This window comes from Chrysemys picta, chromosome 4 (genome assembly GCF_011386835.1).
Source record: "Chrysemys picta bellii isolate R12L10 chromosome 4, ASM1138683v2, whole genome shotgun sequence".
In the NCBI taxonomy this organism is placed as follows: domain Eukaryota; kingdom Metazoa; phylum Chordata; order Testudines; family Emydidae; genus Chrysemys; species Chrysemys picta.
Genome location: NC_088794.1, coordinates 87,727,828 through 87,751,720, shown reverse-complemented (window position 1 = coordinate 87,751,720; position 23,893 = coordinate 87,727,828). Strand labels below are relative to the sequence as shown.

The 23,893-nt window shown below is 47.0% G+C and overlaps 2 long non-coding RNA genes across 3 annotated transcripts in view; one reads left to right on the top strand and one right to left on the bottom strand.

Moving 5' to 3' along the window:
* LOC101946434 (uncharacterized) overlaps window positions 1-18,577 on the bottom strand; it is a 64,357-nt gene extending 45,780 nt beyond the window's left edge. Inside the window, exons 1-4 of one of the 2 annotated variants that reach the window (XR_010600623.1) lie at window positions 18,348-18,577; window positions 16,820-16,936; window positions 2,724-2,857; window positions 1,828-1,877 (exon numbers count right to left, since the gene is read on the bottom strand). This is a non-coding gene — a long non-coding RNA (uncharacterized LOC101946434). Of the gene's footprint in view, window positions 1-109; window positions 1,878-2,723; window positions 2,858-16,819; window positions 16,937-18,347 lie in introns of those variants that run through there. The other variant, XR_010600622.1, reaches the window with a different exon arrangement.
* LOC101946251 (uncharacterized) lies at window positions 7,187-18,357 on the top strand. The gene is made up of 4 exons (XR_256684.4): window positions 7,187-7,619; window positions 10,501-10,578; window positions 13,029-13,190; window positions 14,463-18,357. It is a non-coding gene; the product is annotated as an uncharacterized LOC101946251 (long non-coding RNA).
* Window positions 18,578-23,893: the final 5,316 nt, after the last annotated feature.

Here is a 23,893-nt window from a genome sequence, read left to right as displayed (position 1 = left end):
CGTCTACCTGCCATAACAACTACAAACTCCAGAGTCGCGGGCTTTTAGAAATATAAACATTTGTATAGTTTGTAAGTTGCTTTGGGATGAAAGGCACTATAAACAGAGACGTGTGAGATGCAGCCTCTCGGCTCTGGTTTATTATGCTGCAATAGCTGTCAGAGTTTAGTGCTTTTTTGGGTGGTGCAAGGAAGACGAGCAGGAACTATGAGGCGGTAAGTGATCCCTCAAGCTGAACGAGAGCTTGATTAGCTTTCTTTTTAGTGGGGTGGAGGGTCAAAGGTTCCAACATGGTGTAAAGGGACCATGTGTGCGTCTTGTCAATCCCCAGTGAAAAGAGTAGTGCTAGAGATTCCATTGCGTTCACATAACAGGCTCCTGTTTACCAATGTTGACACTGATTCTTTAGCACCCTTTGAAGAATAGTTGCTAGTGGGATGTAGAGACAAGGGCTCTTTGGTAATGCACAGTGCTGATCAAAGGGCAAAGCGTACTGAAGACTTTTTCACAGCACTCCATCTCTGCCTTCCCCTTCCTCCTCCTCCTGGGTAGCTTGTCTGGATATCAAAGGGCCTATTCCCAGGCCTGATTGGTGAGCTACTGCATACGTTAGAGATGGAAAAGATCTAATAGGTCATTTAGTCCATCCTGCTTCTATAACCGGATTGATCCGTATAGTTTAAGCAATAAATATTAGTCAGCTCAGCCTTCTTTACTGTACCACTTCTTGAAGAGTTAGAATGGCCCAACTTTGGCCAGTGAGATGATCCAGAGAAAGCGGGGGAACTCCGATCCTATTTTCACTGCACTATCTTAAATGTACTGATACCATGTATATGTGGGCTGGCAGGGCCGGATTAACTCTCCTGTGGGCCCAGGACTGTTAGATTTTGTGGGGCCCCTGTATACAAGTCTTTTTCCTAATTTAAAACAAAATTATCACTATTATGGCATCGAAGCTATTAATGCTATACTAAACTTGTCTTTTAATTAACATAAAGCATTTCTGTGGTTACATTTCATTCTTAAAACATGTAGACTATAGTTAAGTTAATTCAAAATAGCCTACTTCTTACCTCAGAACAGCTGTTATATTAGTTTCTTTTGGGGAGGGAGTTAAGGTGCAGGAGGGGGCTCCAGGCTGGGGCAGAGTGTTGGGGTGCAGGTGAGGGTGAGAGGTGAGGGCTCTGGGAGGGAGTTTGGTGCAGGAGGGGATTCTGACCTGGGGCAGGGGGTTGGGGTGCAGAAGGGAGTGTGAGGTGCAGGCTCTGACTGGTTCCCAGCTAATGGGAGCTGCGGGGACGGTGCTGGGGGCAAGAGCAGTGCACAGAGCCGCCTTCACCCTCCCCAGGGGCCACAGAGACGTGCCAGCAGCTGGCCGCTTCCGGATGCGGAGTGAGAACAGGCAGGCAGCCTGTCTGAGCCCTGCTGTGCCACTGGACTTTTAGCGTCCCAGAGATTGCGATCAACCGGCAGAAGCTCCAGGATCGACAAGGCGATCGCAAACGACGGGTTTGTGACCACTGTAATTGTATATAATTATGGATTTATGTTTGTGGGGGCTCCCTTAGCCCGAGGCTCTGGACTGCAGCCCCTAAAGCCCCTGTGTTAATCCAGGCCTATGGGCTGGGACCAATGCATGAGCTGCAGGTCTCTCTAGAAAATGGTAGCCGGTGGTTTAAAAGGAAAACAGACGAGTAAGAGCTTTGAGGGAGGTGGCTGGGTTTTGCTGGCCTCTCTTTGTAGGAGGCCAGAGTACACCCTGGAGCTGAGAACTCTTGTTTCAGGCTTTGATCATGGGGACATCTGTAGCTGCAATGGCTTTACCTTTGTAGATGCTGGGTAGAGAAAACTGTTGCTCGGGAGAAATAGTAAACCTAGGAAAATAAAATAAGGAGAGTATTATAAATATATGGCAGAAAAAGCAAAAGCTAATCTATCAAAGATGGCTTGTTCTTGTAACCAGGCTAATAGGCCAAACAGATGAGCCTTTCCCCCCGTTGTTTTCAGGGCAGGTATTTTTCTAAGGATGGAACAAGGATTTATTTTCTGATCTCTAGATGAAAAAATGCTAAAGGTGCACAGTTAAAAATCATGAGATTCCTGAGCCACTTTGCACATTCTGTATAGTGCTCAGTTTATGTTTTATTACATAAACAGCAATACATAAGCAACACATTTAAGCAGAAAAACAGGATGTGGACAAAGCATAGCATATATGTGGACATGGTTCACTCAGTGTTGCTGTTAAACATATTTCTTGACTTTGGGTGATTTAATTGCACAATCTTCCCCTTTGCATTAAGGAGGATGCATTTAATTTCCTTGGTTCATTTTACATGCCCGTGCTTATTTATTTAATGCATTTATTTCAGTTTTTACTCTCCTATAGCATGTACTCTTTGCTCTAGGCACTCCTTGACAGGCTGCAAGAATAAAATCATACAAACAGACAACTCCAGGAATGCCTCTTCATCCAGTTATTAACAGCAGTGCTTAAAGTGGTCCACAAAAAGTGGGGTGTCTATTATAATCTTGGAGAAGCAGCATTGGTAAGGTAGTGCTTAAAGTGCACTCCTGAAAGACCCAGCTCAATTTTTATTTTTTCCCCTCTGCGTCTGTCACCCCTTGTGTGCCACCACACATCCTTCCCCCCTGCTGACACACTTTAAGCACTGATTATTAGCATAAATCTTAACCTTGTACCATTTAAATTGACCCACTTAAGCCCTGGAGTTCAGACTTCACTGAGGTGAGTTCCTTCCTTCACAACTGCTGCTGTTAGGTTGGAGACCTTTTCTACAAGGCTGGGTTAACTGTTCAGCGGTGCCCTCAGTGTATGTTGTGATGACAGTAACTTGACAAAAGAAAAAGAGAGACATTTCTTTTGAACTGAAGTAAAGTAATTTTGGCCCAGTGTAAAAACAATATTATAGGAACAGTTATCATATAAGCCACCAGCTGACTGAGATGATATTTGCTGGATACATTTTCAGCAATACATGGAACTAATAAGTTTTGTACTTTGCAATTCCCTTTGTACGTGCGAAGAGACTGATCCTTATAAGGCGGAAAAGCTCATATCCCACTTCTGAAGATTGGAATGTTGACACGGCAGGGATTGCTTCACACGAGCCGCTTATCTGTCAGATTCATGATAAAAGTGAAGAATTTCATGTGCTATGGAAAGAATTTCTCTCTTGTCTAAAGGAAGCCAGAGATGTGCAAGTAAGAGTTATGATGCATTAGATGGCTAGACATGGGGAGCCAGGGGTGTAGAAGTCCAGGAGATTGCTTTGTAATGTGGCCATTGGTTGGCCATACCTTGTGTTATTCACGTGTATGGTTCTATATAATTGTACTGAAATCAATACAATGTACATTTAAAAACTATATGAATGCTTGGCATTTATAGACTATAGAAGAATGCAGCAAAAATTCTTTAGAGACCCTACCCTTACGGCATTTCTGGTCTTGATCACACACACAATTTTGACCTGTCTTTGACATTCAATTGAGTTTTGAAGGGGTAGGATTTTGCTGCGTGTGTTTCAATGAGTTATTTACAATTTCCCTCATGCAAGTTTTCCTGAGAGCAGCAGTTCCCGTGCCTATTAAAACAGGGAGAGAGAATATGCAGTGAAATCAAAAGGGCTTCATGTGTCTGAGCAGACACCCACACCGTTTGCTCAGTCACTAATACCTTTATTTTAAAAGAACATGTTTTCCCTGCAAGCCAAGGAACGATGCCAGTCCTCAGCGTTAACTCTGTCCTTGCTGAGTTCTAAACACCAGCTGTTGCTCTTGTAGCCTTCTTTTTCAAAGTATGGCTAGACCTATTCTGTACAGTTGGGAAAAGTGTATTTTATCCCATCACCTAACACAAGCACCTGGAATGATTTTCCTCAAACATTCCCAAAACATCACCTTCCGCCAGAGACTGACTCTGACAGATATGGGGAGAGCAGGGGGCTGATAGCAGCCCTGCAATGGAAATATCGGGGGGTGGATTTATGTCTCCACCCCCACAGTATCTTCTGGAGGAGAGTGTGGGACCCACTACGTTCTGCATATGGGGGAAGGGAGGGGAAGAGGCAGAGACCAGAGTGCAACCTCAAGGGACTTGAGCAGCTACTGTGGTGCACAATATTGGACTGGCCTCTGGGGAGCAGGTAGGACTCTCTGGCCTAGCCTGGCCCTGTCTTCCAGCCACCACAGGTCCCCAGGGGGAGGGGCAGAAGCACATGCGCCAGCCCCCAGGGTGGGATGGGATATGAAACAGGGCACCAGCACCTAGCAGGGTAGGGGGCATCGGTGCCCAGGGCTGGGCATCAGGAGCTGGCTCCCTGACCCTAAGTCTCAGTAGCTCCCTTTGCTCCCCCTCCTATCCCTCCGCCCCCCCAGACCCCGGGCAATTTCAGCTCCCAGGGTGAATTTTTCAGAACAATCTGAGAATGTAAAAACCCAGGTAATTGTCAAGAGTTACCTTCCTGTCTCCCTACCCAAGGGGGAGGATGGGTGGGGCTCCTTCCCTTTCTCACTCCCTGGGAGGACATAGGAATGTCACCTTTTTTCTGCTGAGGTGGATGTTGGAGGGGATTCTCACCTACAGGTCCCAGCTCTCTCCCCCAGCTTGGCCCCCAGTGCCTCTGGTTACTGAAATCCTCCTTATCCCTCTCCCTCATTTCATTTTTGCCTCTCCGTCTCTCCAACTCCTTTAACTCACCCCCACTAGTGCCCCCTTTCTGTCTGTCCCCTCCCTCCTACCCCCCCAGCTGTCTGTGCTTTCCCTCAATAGCATGCAGGGGGAAGCCAAGGCAGTTTATTCTCCTGCTGTGCAGCTCCCAGCCAGCATCTTGCTGCTGGGCGGAGGGAGCAGGAGGCTACCGGCTGGCTGGCTGCCTGCCACCCTCCCCATCTAATTAGTGCTGAGATGCAGTCAGCAGGCAGGGGAGGTGAGACACACTGGTCTATTAATCTATGAGGCCAGTGTGAGGTGCTGAGGCTTTACTATGTCACACCCAGGAGCAGCCCCCAGGCTCTTTAGCCTTTGGTCTCACACCAGTGTAAGCAGCATTGCCAACCCCAGGCATTCGCAAAAGTTGAGTCCAGCCCTGAGACATCATGAAGATTTAAAAATAAAATAAAATAATACATTCTGGTTTCTTTATATTTGTCCATATGAGCTGTTAGGGAGCAGTCAGACAACGTTTTCAAGTTTTTTGCCACAGCCATGAGGGCTAGCAACTTTTTTTAAATGAAAGTTGAGATTCTCACATAATCCTAGGGTTCCAGGAGCTGGGGCTTTCTTAAAAAACCCTAAAAAATACCACAAAACTCGCAATAAATTCACAAGAGTTGGTCACAGTGAATATGTCCTTCCTCTTTCTCCAGTTTCAGCCCCACCTTCACCCTGCCATCCGTCACAGCCTTTCCATTGGTGTCTGAGTTTCACAGAAACTCCTGCTACCTCTTCACAGCCTTAATGGCAGGAGGCCAAATTATTCTTTCTGTCTATGGCTGGGGTTGCAGATACCAAAGACGGGGTTAAAAACCCAGTGCAGTCTTTGACCAAAACAAGGCAGTTGGCAGGTAGGGACTGTAATCGTGACAGCTCTCTTAAGCAAAGCAGGGTCAGACCTGTGGTTGCCAACTTTCTATTCGCAGAAAACCTAACACCCATGCCCTGCCCTTTTTCTGAGGCGCCACCCCCACTCACTCCATCCCTCCTCCCTCCGTCACTCGCTCTCCCCTCACCCCCCACTCACTCGCTCATTTTCACTGGGTTGGGGCAGGGGTTTGATGTGCAAGAGGGGATGAGGGCTCTGGCTTGGGGTGCGGTTCTGGGGTGGGGCCAGGGATGAGGGATTTGGGATGCAGAAGGGGGCTCCGGGCTGGGGCCAAGAGGTTTAGAGTGCAGGAGAGAACTTAGGGCTGGGGCAGAGGGCTGGGGCGCAGGAGGGAGTTTAGGGTGTGGGCTCCAGGCGGCGCTCACCTCAGGCGGCTCCTGGGAAGCAGCAACATGTTCCTCTGGCTCCTAGATGGAGGGGCAACCAGGCACCTCCGTGCGCTGCCCCTGCCTGCAGGCATTGCCCCCGCAGCTCCCATTGGCCGCAGTTCCCAGCCAATGGGAGCTGTGGAGCTGGCACTCAGGGCAGGGGCAGTGCGTGGAGCCCTCGTGGCCACCCATGCACCTAGAAGCCAGAGGAAGATGCTCGCAGCTTCCTAGGAGCCATGCAGGCACCCTGCCTGCCCCACTGGGGGAGGCCAACCAAACTTTTAATGGCCTGGTCAGCAGTGCTGTAAATACTCACCAGCAACCACACATCATTGAACAAAAACACTGACCCAGGAACCTATCCTTGTAACAAAGCCCGATGCCAACTCTGTCCACATATCTATTCAAGTGACATCATCATAGGACCTAATCACATCAGCCATACCATCAGGGGCTCGTTCACCTGCACATCTACCAATGTGATATATGCCATCATGTGCCAGCAATGTTCCTCTGCCATGTACATTGGCCAAACCGGACAGTCTCTACGCAAAAGAATTAATGGACACAACTCTGACATCAGGAATCATAATACTCAAAAACCAGTGGGAGAACACTTTAACCTGTCCGGTCATTCAATGACAGACCTGCGGGTGGCTATATTACAACAGAAAAACTTCAAAAACAGACTCCAACGAGAGACTGCTGAGCTGGAATTGATATGCAAACTAGATACAATCAACTCAGGATTGAATAAGGACTGGAAATGGCTGAGCCATTACAAACATTGAATCTATCTCCCCTTGTAAGTATTCTCACACTTCTTATCAAACTGTCTGTACTGAGCTACCTTGATTATCACTTCAAAAGTTTTTTTTCCTCTTACTTAATTGGCCTCTCAGAGTTGGTAAGACAACTCCCACCTGTTTATGCTCTCTGTATGTGCGTATATATATCTCCTCAATATTTATTCCACTCTGTATGCATCCGAAGAAGTGGGCTGTAGTCCACGAAAGCTTATGCTCTAATAAATTTGTTAGTCTCTAAGGTGCCACAAGTACTCCTGTTCTTTTAGTGAATTCCAGAGCAATGGTACAACTTAGGGTTGCCATTTGTCCAGGTTTTCCCAGGATCATCTTTTTTTTTTTTGGTAGCTATTCTGGGCGTTCAGTACATGCTACCAGCTGTCCAGTTTTATGGGCTCAGGATCATTGTGGAGATCTTGATTTTTTTTGTACCTCTAAGGTAGCAACCCTAAGAACTGCAGCAAAGAGCGTTAAGTGATTTGCACAAGGAGTCTGTGGCAGAGTTAGGAACTGAACCTGGGTCTCCTGACTCCTAGTCTAATACTTTTAACCATAGCACCAGTCATTCTTTCTAAAGATCAGGCCCTCTGAGAACAAAACCTGATGACTGTTTGCAAATTACTTTGACCCCAAGGCCGTTCACTGTTTTGTTTTGATTTGATTTTCAGCTTGTTTCAGTGACAGCTGGGGATGAAATTTTTGGAGGAAAGAATAAATATGATGAGGAACATTGCTGCAGGATTACAACCTCCTCCCTTCCCCTGCTTAAAGGAAGCAAGAAATCTGAAAGAATCTTTCCCATGCATATCTCCCAGGTGGGTGACCCACAACAAACTCCAAAGGCCAAAGTCCTGTACTAACCGTATGTGCAGCAATTACTTCTGTTATCAGTGAAGTTCAGCCACCTCAAGTAGCTCTGTGCAGAACAACACTGCATATGTTTGGGGAAGCAAGAGAAGCATTCAGCTTCCAATAGACACTACAGAGGGAAGTTAGAAAGACAAATCTGCAAGTTTGAATTAGACTATGGCACTAAGGCTAAGCTCCCTACACTGTTAAAAATTTTCATGGGATCCTCAATGGCGACAAGGGGCCAGGACTTTTGTTGTACACATTTCACCTACAAGATGGCAAAGAGTCCCTGAACACCAGGCTGTGATATGATTCAGTACTGACCTAGAGGTAGGGTCGTCAACTTTCTAATCGCACAAAATCAAATACCCTTCTCCTGCCCCTTTCCCGAGGCCACACCCCACCCCACCCACTCCATCCCCCTTCCCTCTGTCACTCGCTCTCCTCCACCCTCACTTGCTCATTTTCACCAGGCTGGGGCAGGGGGTTGGAGTGCAGGAAGGGGTGAGGGCTCTGGGGTGGGGCCAGGGTTGAGGGATTTGGGATGCAGGAGGGGGCTGGGGGATAGGGCCGAGGGGTTCACAGTGCAGGAGGGGGCTCCGGGCTGGGGATTGGGGTGCAGGGGCATGAGGGCTCTGGCTGGGGGGTACAGGCTCTGGGGTAGGGCCAGGGATGAGGAGTTTGGAGTGCGGGAGGGGAGCTCCTGGAGTTGTGGAGCCAGCACTCAGGGCCCCGGGCCAATGTGCGGAGCCCCCCTGGCCATCCCTCCGCTTAGGGGTCACGGGACATGCCACCCACTTCCAGGGAGCTGCAGGGAGCCTGCCAGCCCTGCACCAACCAGACTTTTAATGGCCCGGGGTGTTCCGGTCAAAAACCGGACACCTGGCAACCCTACATAGAGGGAAGAGCTCCCCACTACTGAACTATACCACTAACAACATTTCCAGAAGTGCTCTAGAGCAAATACTGACCAAGTCTGAGTTAACTGAACTGAGGGCAGAATTTAGGCCTGTAACTGGAATTTATTTAGCAATTATGTTGTTGATGCAGGAAACAAAACAGAACCCAGCTGGAGTGGCTTGGCAGCACTAGTGTGATTAAAATATAGTTAAAACTTACCCCAGCCATTACAGTCAGCAGATGGCAGTCATATTCACACAGGGAGCAAAGGTGCCATTTGAACACAGGCACTTTAAATGCACTTTAAAGGGCTAACAAGCTTTCCTCTTTGCTTGCAGAAAAAATATGCCACGATACGTAATGGATACTAAACATAAACAAAACTAGGGACATATTCAAAGTCCTTTTTAAATCCAGGATTTGAGCTTTTCAAGAAAACCAAAGCAAAGTTAATAAAAGAATCAAGGTTTTACCTTCAGAGCTCTTAACTAGCAGATCACCCCATGTGTGCTAATCAACTGGGTCCTGCCTCCCACCAGCCCATGCAGTAATACCTCCTCTTTGTCTCCAGCACTCGCCCGTGGGGGCTAATACCGTTTGTCAAGCCTTTCCTGCCCTTGCTCCTCAGAGAGGAAGAGAGTGAGTGGTGCTATATGGTAAGCCTCATTCATGTGTGTGGAAAGTGTAGGGCAAACATTTACCTTACCCACTGAGGGAGAAATGGAAGGAACAAACACCCACCCACCTGATGGATGGGCGGGCTTCCCCTTAAATCAGGGATTCCATCAAAGGCTTATCTGAAGCTAAAAATGCCCCCTGGGAGGCCAGCTCCCCAGAACAAACTTGAATTCCAACACCCCCTTCCCTCCCCCGCAGGATCCTTTGGAAGGATCCTGTATAACTATCAGAGTATTATTTACAGGCTCTGCTAGGGGCTGTTCTCAAAGACCACTTGGAAGCACAGCAATGGCAGAACTGAGGCCAGCTAACACTCCCTTGGTTTAAAAGGATGGAGGCAGGGCTCTCTCAGCAGAGGTCTCTTGTCTCTAATTCACTCCCATCATTGATCTGGCAGAACCAGAGTCTGTTAGGCCTTGTACAGCTCCGGAAAGCTCATCTCTTTTACCTGGGACTGGGGAGGAAGATTTGGGAAGTAGGGCTGATTTCTAGACTAGATCTACGTAGTGTGCAATAGATTCTGAATGCACTCCCTGAAACATGTTGAATAGGGTTCATTTTATAAATATAAATGCTAAGGTATGAAAAAGGTAAGTGAACTGTTCAGATACTCAGGCAGTGAGAGAGGGTGCTGGTATAATTCCAGTGGGAGTTGAAGGTGCCTGTGCTGTTCCTTTATTATGGGGACAAATAAAAGGCAGGCCAGCTCTTGTTCCTATTAAAGTCTGTGGTAGTTTTGCCATTAACTTCAGCAGGCATTGGATTGGGCCCAGACTCTTCTTTTAATTGCTCTTTTTTAATTAATTTGAACGCAAAGGCTGTGATGCACATAGATGTCACTCCCATGCAGTGCCCGAGGGATAGGATGTGACTGCGCTGCAAAAGCAGATCTCGCAGCAAAACACTGAAGGAAGAATTCACCCCTCCACTGCAGCCACTTTGCACCAGCTAAGCCAAAGAGCTGTGTGGTCATCCTGGTGAATTCCCCTTGGGGAAACAGAGACCCTCAGCAGGCACAGAGCTGGCTCTGCAGCACCTCTGCAGGGGGTGATGAAAGGCAAGCAGGGGCATGACTAGGGTAGACCTGCTCCCTCACAGTGGCCCATAGAGGCTACTGGAACAGGTCTGTAGATTATGGCAGCCCTCGGAGCTGGTCAAGCCTGCACTGGGGTCCAAATTAGCCCTCAGAAGCCCTTGCCTATGTGAGATGTAATTTTACCTTCCTTTTTCTGGTGTAGAGATGAATTTGCCTTTTTTGCTTCCCAGGTGCTGTTTGAAAGACCGACACAAACAATGGGAAAACTGTAAAACTGACCAGACACACAGTGCTGCCTTATGTACAAGGTAAACAAATGGAGGAAATGTGTTTGTGTGGAGGGGACTTGTTCTGTAATCTTCAGCTATAGTGATCTCAGGTATGACAAGTAACAACAGCAGGTACAAGATGTATGGACAGACATACAATTTGTGTCCCAGTCCAGTGTGATTTCTTTGAGTTAATGGTGTCCCTTTAAGGCTGCTTTTGTTGCTCTTTTAAAAAAAAATGTTAGGGGGTTTGTCTGTGTAGTTCCATGAGACCCACACACAGTATCCCAGGGGCTTCTTGGATCCCTGACCAAGCCCCTGCTCAGAGAGCGTGTGCATTATGGTGTAACAAAGGGGGGTATTCACTAGGTTATCCACATTTATTAGCAGATGCCTTCTGAGCATGCTATCAAATATGTCAATTGCCTAGACCTTTTTTATTTTTAATTTAAATTTTCCACATTGAACTAAGCAAGGCGCTAGTCCTCAGTAAGCAGTATGCCTGTGCAAGTTTCACAGTTCAAACAGGAATCTTGTTTAAAGCAACAACAGCAAAAATGCATGATCTTCTATAGTATGAACTGTGTATTTTTTCATACTACCCCATAACTCAAGAATTGAGACAATGGGAATTTAGCTCAAGCTTTAAAAACAAACAAACAACTTGGAATAGAGAGCAAGGGCTGATCTACACTGGGGGGGGGGGGAGGAAATCGATCTAAGATACACAACTTCAGTCGAAGTATCTTAGATCGATTTACCTTGGGTCCTCACGGCGCGAGATTGATGGCCGTGGCTCCCCAGTCGACTCCGCTACCGCCACTCGCTCCGGTGGAGTTCCGGAGTCGACGGGGAGCGCGTTCAGATCCCCGATAAATCGATCCCTACCCGCCAATACGGCGGGTAGTCTGGACGTACCCCAAGGATAGAAAATTTTAGTCCCACTGATGAATGTTTCAAACAGTTATGAGCATTTGAAAATGGGGGATAATAATGGAAAATGTTTCACAACTTTAACTATAACATCTGCTGAGAGTGAAAGAATAAAAAGCAGTCTTAGAAGGGTGTCATAAGATCATGATTTAACCATTCCCAACTAGAGCCCTTAGCCAGCAGTGCACAATCTCTGTAGTTAAGAGGGCTGAATTAGAATCTCGCTAGGAGGCAACTTATGCACTGGCAATTAGCATATAAATTCACCTAGGGTTTTAATCAGCAATAAATGCTCACCGTTATTGTTTTTTTAATATAGAGCACTAAGTATACGCAGAACTTCAGGAAACATATGGGAAGATTAAAATATGCTTTGTGGGCTGTAGATGGAAGTGTATCAATTAGAAGACTAGCACTGCTTCCCTGAAAGCTAGTTGTTGATTTGAGCTTTGAGCAGGGGGTTGGACTAGATGACCTCCTGAGGTCTCTTCCGACCCTGATATTCTATGATTCTATGATTTCTGGCTCCATCCCTGAGTTGGTCACACACATTCTAGAATGCAGGTGAGAGTGTGTTAGGCAATTGCAATGTTTTCATTTGTTTCGATTCAAGATAGAAAAGGACTTCACAAATAAAAAATACTTCCACTTAGGCTTTCACAAACAGCAGCACTCTTACATTTTCTCCCTCTAGAAGTTACTTAACTTACAGATGAGATGGTCAATTTAAGATAAAGAAAAAAAAAACCCCACACCACAAGGTTTCCTCTTCTATATGGGAGCTGCCCTGGGAAAAGAGAAGTTACTATGAAATAATGTTGTCACACCTCCAGGGCTGGCTCCAGGCACCAGCTTGCCAAGCAGGTGCTTAGGGCAGCCACTCCGGAGAGGGGCGGCACGTCCAGTTATTCGGCGGCAATTCGGCGGACGGTCCCTCACTCCCGCTCGGAGCGAAGGACCTCCCGCCGAATTGCCGCCGCAGATCACGATCGCGGCTTTTTTTTTTTTTTTTTTTTTTTTTTTTTGCGCCGCTTGGGGTGGCAAAAACCCTGGAGCCGGCCCTGCACCCATTGAAAAGCCTGAGAATCAGCTGAGTTCCTGTGTTGGCTGAGCCTCCTGAGACACCATCTCATAGGAGACTTTAAAAAAAAAAAAAAGATCCAAACCCTCTCATTTCTCTTTCTTCTGTACCAGATTGCAGACTTGCAAGTAGTGATGTCATAACAATGTGATCACATAGCAGGTATTTGACAGTATTCAGATTAGCATTTTTTTTTTTAAGTTTTGTTTTTGACAGATCAGCATTTTCTGCTGGAAAAAAGTTTAAGTGAAAAATTCCCAACCAGGGAGCTCAGATACCACAGGAACAAGTGCAGTAAAAATGCCTAGAGAGATTAGATGTTAAAGGCAGAAACAAATGATAAGAAAAAAGGACAGTGCACGGACCCAATGGCACATCCTAGTGGGAAGTTCATCATCCTTGTGGCAGCCCCTCTCCATCCTCTCTCTGTTTTCTTTGGAAAGATACATTGTACTGACTTGTAGAATGATTCTAGAATGTGGGTGCATGCTCAGAACCACGGAGGATGAGCTGATCACAAGAGGCACTGGAATTCCACATCACCAAATGGCTGAACTGGAAGGAGAGAGAGAGGACCCCCAGCTCCCTGGCTTCAGAAATTACCTCAGCTGAGTGTGGACATATGTAGATGCAGATGGTAAGAGTACCTCCTTAACCCATCCCTGGAAGAAATAGTGGCGTTGCACTGGACATGCCACCATTCTCTCATTCCCCCAATGCATAGGGAGTAACAATTGCAAGAGTGAGGAAAAACAAGGATCAAAAACCTTGCCACTTTCACACACAGCTCTCCCTTTCCAGGACTCTCTCTGCAGTTTGGGCAGAAAAGAGGGTCCCAGTGCACAAACTCAGTACCCAAAACCTCCCTGCCTGGGACAAGGACCCCAGCCACCCCCATCACAGCTGCTAAAACTTCTCATACCATCAACCCCATAACATGTATGGGTCAGATTGGATTATACAGGTGCCAATTACTCCCCACCCCCGTCCTGATTTTTCACCCTTGCTATCTGGTCACCCTGGACTGGATACCCTTCCTTTCCCCACCTCAGATATGCAGGTGATGAAAATCTACCTGGGATACTATCTGTGAATTTCACCAGATTTAGAGCCAGCTCTGATGTGATGACGGTAATCAAAGCTCACACTTCAAGGGATAAGATGATCGCCGTGGTAATCAGGAAGGAAGCCAGGGGTCAGAAGAACCTGACATCTGGCACAGCACAATGGAGGGGGGCTGCTCTGTCTTTCTCAGAAGCAGCCAGCATTAGCTGTTCTCACAAGTCAGGAGCAGGATAATGGCTTACATGGAGCAATAGTCTGATGTGATATGGCAGTTCCTATGTTCATAAATCTCAGCGCACTTTAGTAGTTTTAGTGTGTTAATGCCAATAAAGCAAGTTTGTTCATGCATGGACCATGCAAGGTTATTTTCTCTTTCTAGTGGCCAGGTGATCTGTGCTTTCCTAAGCCCCCCGCCCCGAGCCAGGCTCCTTACTCTGCCCCTGTGTGTATAACAGCCCCCTGGTGCCTACGGAGCTCTCCTTGCTCTGGGTTTGGGTGTGTGGATCACTTAAAGCTACCCCATCCACAGGAGCAGGTATACTTGCTCATGAATAGATCTCTTCCCCCTTCTCTTGCTTGCTGCTGTAGTATGAACACAGAGACAGCAGAGCAAGTGGAGGGCAGAAGCCTACAAGACATGCTCTGGGAGGGGGAGGAGATTTCATTATCTGTAAAAAGAGGGAGGGGCAGGTTATAGATCTGCCACCTGCTAGCCCTAGATTACAAAGCATAGAATGCAGCAGAGCTTTCTTTAGGAAATGGGAGATGGCAAATGGACTGTGATTGGATGATGCAACAGAGCCTTTTACAGCCATCAAGGTGGTAAATCTTTGTGTTTTATTAGAAGAACTCAGAGACACGGCTCACAGTAGGACTCCACCTAAACCTCAATTGGAAGAAGATGGCGAGGAAGCTGGTTGGTACCTATTCGCTGAGGACATATTACAGGTGAAGTGGAAGGAGAGATCCGTGCACCTGTGGTGAGTTCTGGAAGGATGCTTGGGGGAAAGAAATGAAATCCCCAGAAGAGGGATTGGGTGGTTTCAGTGATTGGTAACAAGATGCAGAGCCTTTTCCTCTCGAGCACTAGCTCACATGCAGGTGAGGTTTGTAGCAACTGAACATTGTTGCCGTTCGAGAGCTGTTTGGTACCTATTCCAGGCCTGCACCTCCCCCCAGCTCTAACAGTGCATTCAACGTATCCATATTCATGAACATGCACAAAGACCCCATTATACAATGTGGGCAGCAGCCACCCAAGCTTCCTTATGCAGCCCTGCAAACGTGCCCCAACCTTGGCCTGGAAGGACCACCTCTATGGAGGATAAGGAAGCTCACTCTCAATTGGCAGTCAGTTCTAGCCTGTGGCTCCTATACCAAATACTGCCAAATGTAATGATGTTTTTTTTCTCATGTGGACCTGTTGTTCTCTGGGCACTGGACCGAGACCTCCAATTCACTTCCCATAGACCCTCAAAGACCCATTGGGAGGTAATGCCTTTCTATATCCATTAACAACCCTGAGACCTCAATCTCTTTAATCAGCTGCAGGAGTAGGAGCCACTGAGGGGTGCAAGACTCTCATTCCCCAAATTGGAATGCACCACTTTCCCAGCCTCTGCCAGCCCATGAATGAGAGGCCAGGTTTGAGAAGCAAACCTTGCCTTGCCTTGCTTCACCTCCCCTCCACCTTCACCTCAGTATAGAACATTTCTGCCTTGGTCATAAGGCCCAGTCTTCTCTGTAACAGGATTGAAGTGAGGCCTGAAGGACAGAGAAGAAATAGAACCAGCTAAACCCAGATGCAAACTTTTCTAAATCAACTTCTGAAAGTAATTGAACTACTTATCAATATCACTCCACTGTCTGGGCAGCAGCACTGGGAAGTCATCAGGGATGTACTATGGTTAAACATCAAACATCCTGTCAAAGTAACTTGATAACTTTTTTGGGTGAGATCACAAGTTTGGTTGCAGAAGGTAATAGAGTTGACATAACTGGAGGAGGGTCAGGGAAGGGTGACCTGTCTCTTCCCCCACCTGACCTCCCTACCTCCCCTGCTGGAAGGATCTGGGGAGGCGGTTTTCTTTAATAAGAGTCCAAGAAACTTTAATGAAAGCTTGTCTCACCAAGAAACAGCCTATTTGGGCTTCTTTCTGGGGTGGCTCCCAAAACACACTTTAAAAAAAAGAATTGCCCCAATCACTCACGGAGTCCCAGAAATCTGTCCCAGGGCATGGCTCTTACCTCAGAGCCTGGGCAAGTGAAAAAGGTTCCTTCACAGAGTCTCTCTTATCTGCTTGCTGCTGCCCTGCCCAAGTTGACTCTCTTGCGGCTTCTCAGAATCCGCCCCCTTTCCCTGCTCCCCGGAACGGCTTCAGTTCTCTTATAAGGAATCAGCTGCTTAAGGTTTTTTTGCTGCGCTAGGTAATTCTGGTTGGCCCATATAGCAAGCCTGCGCCAAGCTTCAAGTCTCCTGCTGGGCAGCTCCCTCTCACAGTAATGTACTTACTACACAATACTTTAGCTAAAAAAAAAATAGAACATAAAATTAACATGGCACACATTAAATAGATTAAAAACTGGTTAACGGATAGATCTCAATATGCAAATGTAATTGGGTAATCATCATCAAGCAGGTGTGTTTCCAGTGAGGTCCCTCAGGCTATGTCTACACAGGAATAAAAAACCCACGGCTGGCCCGGGTCAGCCGACTTGGACTTGCAGGGCTCTGGCTACAGGGCTGAAAAATCGCTGTCTTGCTGTTTGGGCTCAGGCTACAGCCTGAACTCTGGGAGGGACCCTGAGAGGGTGGAGGTCCCAGGGCTCTGGCTCCAGCCTGAGACTGACTGTCTACACAGGAATTTATAGCCCTGTGAGCCCGAGTCAGCTGACCTGGGCCAGCCACGGCCAGGCTGTGGGTCTTTTATCCCTGTGTAGACGTACCCACAGTGATCAGTTCTTGGCCCTACACTATTTAGCATTTTAATCAGTGATCTGGAAGAAAACGTAAAGTCATCACTGATCAAGTTTGTAGATGACACAAAAATTGGGGGAGTGGCAAATATCCAAGAGAAGAAGTCATTGATCCAGAGTGATCTCAACCACTCGGTAAACTGGGTGCAAGCAAACAATATGTGTTTTAATATGGCTGAACGTAAATGTGTACATCTAGGAACAAAGAACATAGGCCATACTTACATGATGGGGGACTCTATCTTGGGAAGCAGGGACTCTGAATGAGATGCGGGAGTCGTGGTGGATAATCAGCTGAACATGAGCTCCCAATGTGATGCTGAGGCTAATGAACTCGTAATCCTGGGATGCATAAACAGGAGGATCTTGAGTAGGAGCAGAGAGGTTATTTTATCGCTATATTTGGCACTGGTATGACTGCGACTGACATACTGTGTCTAGTTCTGATGCCACAATTCAAGAAGGGTGTTGATTAACTGGAGAGGGTTCAGAGAAGAGCCATGAGAATGACTAAAGTATTAGAAAATACTCCTTATACTGAAAGGCTCAAAGAGCTCCATCTATTTAGCTTAACAAAGAAAAGATTAACGGGTGACTTGATTACAGTCTGGAAGTGTCTACATGAGGAACCAATTTTTTAATAATGAGCTCTTCAATCAGGCAGAGAAAGGTCTAACATAAGCCAACAGCTGGAAGTTGAAACTAGGCAAATTCAGACTGGAAATAAGGTGTAAATTTTGTTAACAGTGAAAGTAATTAACCACTGGAACAATTTCCCTTGGGTCCTGGGAATTCTCCATCACTGGCCATTTTTAATCAAGATTGGACATTTTTCTAAAAAAGCTCTGCTCTGGGCATTATTGTGGGGAAGTTCTGTGGCCTGTGTTATACAGGAGGTCAGACTAGATGATCACAATTGTCCTTTCTGGCCTTGGAATCTATGAATAGGGTTTTGATCAACTAAAAGTGTGAGCCCTTAACCCCAAACTACTTGTGTTCTATAAAGGGGATGGGAGGTTCATTATTCCAGGGACTGTTGGAAAGATGAATCACATTTTTCAGGAGAGGAGGGTGCAGGGGTGATTGAAGGATTGGTTTCATTTTCCAGAAGGGGAAAAGGAGGGGTGGGTGTGGGTGGGGCAGGGTTGTGTGGGTTCTGCTTGCATAGTTCCTGGGGAGTAAGTATCTCTTATCTGTTTAAATAGCACAGGTGCCTGGAGCAGCCAGTTGAATTGGCCCTACATCTTTCAATACCATTCATACCTTTCCCCTGATACCTTTCACCATGCATTCAACTCATTGTCTAGAACAGCAAGCACAAACCCACTCTAAAGTTAGAAGCTGGCTGGGGAAGAGTGAGGGGGGGAGAAAAACCAAAGGTACAAGCCGGGGCCCAGTTCTGCCCTCAGTTACTCAGGTGCCACTGTGATTGCAGTCAACAGGAGCTGCACCCATGTAAATTAGGAGAGAGTTGAGTCCCTGAATGTGTGTGACTGACTGGCACTGTGCCAACAATTACAGTTCCGAGGGAGAGAGAAGGAGCCTTGTGAAACTTGTACCAATAGGCTGATGCCTCTTTAAGGGGACTCCAGCGGGACCCCCTTTTCCCTCCTCATCTAGCTGCATGATGTCACTTTCCCACATCGCCTCAAGTATGCAAGTTTCTCCATATAAGGCAGTCAGGCTTTCACCTTTCCCTGTCCCATCTTGGTACTGCAGGGGGGTGGGCCGGCCTAGCGGGAGCCAGCCTTACCTTAGATGGCTATGAAAACCTCTGGCCTCTTTGCACGGCATTTCGAAGTTAGCTGCAGCCCCCCAGGCAGCGGTGGGCCGGCAAGCAGCTCTGCACATTCCTCCTTAGTGTGTAACGGGAAGGAAAACCCAGAGCCTGGCAGGGAGCAGCCGTTCCTGGAATGCATCTCCTTGCAGCCCTGCCTGCTTTGGCTTAAAGGAGAACAGACACCCTTTCTTTGCTTTGGCTTTTCAAATCCCATCTGTCGGCAATGATAGCCTTAGGTAGTGTGGGAACTGTCCTCCCATCTCTGTGTTTGTACAGCACCTAGCACAAAGGGGTTCTGGTCCAGTAATACAGATAATAAATAATAATGCCCATTTTTATAGATAGGGTAAAGTGAGACCTGGAGGATCAAATCCAAACCTGGAGTCAGTGACTGTGATACCACTGGAGGATTTGCAGTAGTACCCAGCTTACATCAGCTCTGAATTTGACCCCAATGGCCCAGTTAATCATTTTACTGTGGCCCTTTTACCTCAGCTAGGCAGCTGTGAGAGGGTACAGAGCAGGTAGGCCTCCCCACAGGCAGTGTTCCCACCACAGGAAACTCCTATGTGCAGGTGCTGAGCTAGCTCTGCCAGCAGGAGCCCCAGAGCAGGCTGGGCCAGGCAGAGGTGTGGTGTGGGCAGACTAGATAAGGCAGGGGCAGGGAGTGATTGGAGATCTGTGCCCTGCTATTCTGCATCCCTGCAAAGATCCGCAAGAAACAGTACAGTGGGCTGCAAGTTAGCACGCTTCCTTCCTCCGCTCACGGACTTTCTCAAACCTTGCTTTGGGGGGGCCACACTTTTTAACCTCTCTGGACCATCTGTCATTTTATCCATTCCTACAGGCCAGGCCCATGTACTCCATGGCAAACTGGACCTAACTTCTCCCACACTCTTGCTCGGCAGGCTGAGGACTCTGTGGCGATTCCATTTAGATTTACAATGGATGTGCCGTGGAATTCAATGTAAAAAATAGTCAGTGCAGTAGCTCCATGTTACTTTTTATATTCAATTCAATTTATTTTATGCTGCTCCCACATTTTCCAGTATATGTCAGATTCCTGTATCAGCAACACATAAGTGAGTCATAGATGGCGTCGGGGAAACGAAAGGTTTTAACAGCTGGGTAGGGGGCAGCTCTGAATTAAGGACTCTGGCCATACTCCTCTTCCCCTGCCAAGCCCCCCTGGTCCAGGCGGCTGGGAGAGCTCCAGCAGCTGTACCACAGCAGGGAAGCCCCCTTAAGAATTTCCTGGGGCCCATTTCCAGACCTTTTAAAGCCCCTTTATGCTGCTCCTTGGTGGAACTGCAAATTGGTCTCATCAGCTCGATGTTACTGCTAAAACAATTGTTAATAATTGAACTGCCATCATTAGCACTATATTGAAAAGGTAACAGTTTTCAGCGAGATGAACGAGGCAGGTAGCACCACTAAGAGCCAATGTGTCAGGCTCTCTGCAGAGCCTGGAAGATGGTGTGCGTCAGTTATGCTTGGTTCTTGTTTGTAAGGCTTCACAACCCTTATTTTATGTAACCCACACACCTTCGTGGTGGGGTGTTCTGTCCCGGGTAGTGGCACCGAGACCACTTAGAGAGAGAGAGATTAATGAGTCTGCTCTACAGCCTTAGCTAACAGCCCATGTATGTGGTCATTGACTCAGGATCACAGTTCTGAAGCAAGGCCTGAAGCCTCAGCAAATGCCACAGCTGCAGAATTGCAGAACACTCAGGGCTTTCCCCTACGTTGTTTTCTTCATGTGTGGCAGGACTCTGAGAGCAACAAACTCCCAACAGCCACCAAAGAGGCAAACTATTACAAGTTTATTTCATGTGTGGCGTGGTTTCTGGATGGTCTTCAGTTCCCCCTTTCTCTCTTTAACTTAAGCCAGTTTCACTGCAAATGTCCAGCATGGCTTTCTGCTGGGGCCCAGAGTAATGTAGGGAACTCTGCCCTTAGGCAACAAGCAGGCATAGCAATGGCTGGGTACCACTGCTTCTGCTGACAGGTGCTTGCTGTAAATCCTGAAGGCGGCACATGCAGCTGCAGCGATTGAGCCAAGGCAGCCGGAGTGCTCAGAGAGGCAACAAAAATCTTCAAAATTCTGTCACTGCTTCAGCTTTGACTATTCCAGAGATTTCATGACTATGAGGTAGTGAGCGCTCATCTTTCCTGTTGCATCACCTCTCCAACTTGCACAGACCATAGTCTGTGTTTCCTTACACATACCCCTCTACTTTAGTACTTTCAAAGCAGCTTTTATTGTAGCATCAGAGGAAGCACAGAAAAGTGGCTAAACATGGTTCAGAAAACTTGACAGAGGTAAGGCACACAATGGAGCAAAGAGATGACGCTCGTGGTTTGAAACCTGCCAACCTCCCACATTGCCTGCAAAACTGCAGGTACATAGCACATGACCAGGGCAAGGAAAAACCCTCCCACAGTTCTAGTGATAAATCTGACTCTGGGGTGTTTTTGTTGGGTTTTTTGCCACATTTCCCCCTCTGCTTACAGAAGCTATTTGCTGACTTGCATCTGAAGAAGTGAGGTTCTTACCCACGAAAGCTTATGCTCCCAGTACTTCTGTTAGTCTCAAAGGTGCCACAGGACCCTCTGTTGCTTTTTACAGATTCAGACTAACACGGCTACCCCTCTGACACTAGAAGCTATTTGTGTTTTCAGCCAGGGTTTATTCACTTGTAGCTCATCTTCTGATGTAAATGATGTCACCATGCTGCATGTGTCACACCACAAACATTGTTTGGCTGCGGATGGTGCTGCCACAGGCACAGCATTCTGATTGCCCACTGCAGGCTCGGACAGAAGAGTGGGCTGTAAGGTTGTTGAGGCAGAGACGCTTTGTTCTGTGAATGTACAGCACCTAGCACAGTCACTGCTCCATAACTGAACTCCTAAGCATTACCACAGGACAAACAAGAAGAAGAATGAGCTGGGCAGGGAATGTGTATCTGAACACAAAATAATAGCAGGGGAACACACACAAAATTACCAGCCAATGGCTTTTTTAATACAGTATTGTTTGCACAGGGAATCCAGAGTTGACCCCCTCTGTGCAGTCAAGTTATCTGCCACCCAGATAAAGAGAGAGATCCCTACCAAAGGTGAACTCCCAATACAGGAGCCAAAAGAGAGAGCTCGGAGACAGCTCCCTGCCTCCGGGGAGGAGAGAGAGAGGGAGGGAGAATACCTTTCCCTGGGCCAGGTGTATGTGAAGGAGTTGGGACTGTGTGTGTGGCCTAGGCAGTGAGCAGCTGCCAAGTGACATTTGATCCCCTCCCATGAATTAGTGTGAGAACTGAGGGTGATTGAGTGGCAGATTGCACAGCCCCAAAACCACCAGTTCTAATAGATTGAGCCCTGGTCCTCAGTACAAAATCCACACCCCTGAGTGAGGCAGTTCCGCCAGTTGAACTCCCGGTGTAGACAGCACTATGGCATGGTGGAGGTGGAGTATAGACAAGCCCTGAGAAGGATTGATGGGCCTGGGCTCCGTTAACTCTACATCAGTGGTTCCCAAACTGGGGTTCGTGAGCCCCTGGGGGTTCACGAAATGTTACAGGGGGTTCTCGGGGGAAAAAATTCCCTAATGGCGGACAGAGCTGTCCCTGGGGACCCCATAGGGCCAGGAGCCCAGAGCCCCTGGACTTCCAAGAGCTAAGCAGATCAAAGCAAGCATATCTATCACACTGAGATTTAAACTTCAAGACTCCTTATAAGAAATGGAAAGGGAAGTGGATATTTTTTGCTGTTTTTAAAATTAAATAGGCAGCTAGTGTTCTTCATAATAATTTTAAAAACAATAAGTTTAAGCTTTGTTGTAACATGCGTTGTTTGCCTGGACTGCTCAAGACCTGAATGCTTGTGTAGGAGGAACTCTTCAAGTTGTCTTCTTAAATACCTTCATGCTGTTTCACATCTGATACTCCTTGATGAAACATAGGAGCCTTGTCTTATAACAGGCTTATTCAAAATGATACAAGCTACGAAAGGAAAGTGAGATCTTGGAAGAGTGTTGCCGTTTTCATAATGTAATAAAATACTGTAATGATGAATAATAATAATAAATAGTGTGTAATAAGCATGTCATAAAAACAAATTTTATATTTCCAAGATCACTACTTTTATAATTTATACTCAGGTAAAGGAGAAAATCCCTGGATATATTCATTTTTAGGAAGGGGTTCGTGAGACTTGACATTTTAGTGAAAGGGGTTCACAGGTTGTTAAAGTTTGGGAACCACTGCTCTACATCAATGAGGCAGACTTAATGGAGCATGGATGATCTGAAGCTGCCCCATGGGTTTCGTTCTGCTTCAGTGGGTGAGTCTGAGTTTGGAGACAGACCCGATTTATGTAACTTGGCACCCTCCATTGCAGTTGTGTCCCTACATTAAAACATTATATATATATATATATAGAGAGAGAGAGAGAGAGAGAGAGAGAGAGAGATACCTATCTCATAGAGCTGGAAGGAACCTTGAAAGGTCATCAAGTCCAGCCCCCTGCCTTCATTAGCAGGACCAAGTACTGATTTTGCCCTAGATCACTAAGTGGCCCCCTCAAGGATTGAACTCAGAACCCTGGGTTTAGCAGGCCAATGCGCAAACCACTGAGCTATCCCTCCCCCCTTTTCATAGACTATCAGGGTTGGAAGGAACCTCAGGAGGTCATCTAGTCCAACCCCCTGCTCAAAGCAGGACCAATCCCCATTGTATTGTGAGCTGATGACACCACCCCCTCCTGCACAGCAACGCAGCTTCAGTATGTGGAGACAGAGGTGGGTCAGGCTGTAGGGTGTGCAAGACCAACCTCATGGGGGGAGAGAGCCAAAATTCAAAAGCTAGCCCATGCTCACCTGTTCTATGTGCCCTCACAGCTGATCTATTGCTGGGTAGGATGGCCTGACATCACAAGGGGCAGAAACATGATTAATCCCCTGAAGGTTGTGGGTAACAGGTAAAAATCAAATATTTTCAAGGGAGATAATGTCCTGTTTGTCCAATGAGTTTGGTGGTGGGCTGCTGGGGTTTAGTTTGAATCAGGTGGGTCTGTTTGTTCTCAGCTTTCTGTGACTGTCTGTCTGCTGGCCTGGCCTTCACTGATTGTCTGTACATCTCACAGCTGCTGGTCAGATGTCACTGACACAAATGTCACCACTGAAATAAACAGTTTATGCTAAGGAAGTGTGGAGATGGGGGTGACTGTGAGGCACATCTGATAGTCAGAACTAGGAGGAAAGTATTTCACGGCATTTTGAATATTGACCCCTATTCTCACATTGGCTGCATAGCAACAGAAAATAGCATCCTCCTTTACATTAGCAAAAGGATTTTATGCAACTTATGTCCAGATAAACATACTGCAGAAATATGGCTGTGAGTTCTGTAATTCCTCCATCGCCGCTATTACTTTATGTCTAGACAGCATCTAGGAGCGCGCTTCCCGGCATAGATAGACAGACACACTAACTCTGCTCGAGCTAGCGAACTAAAAATAGC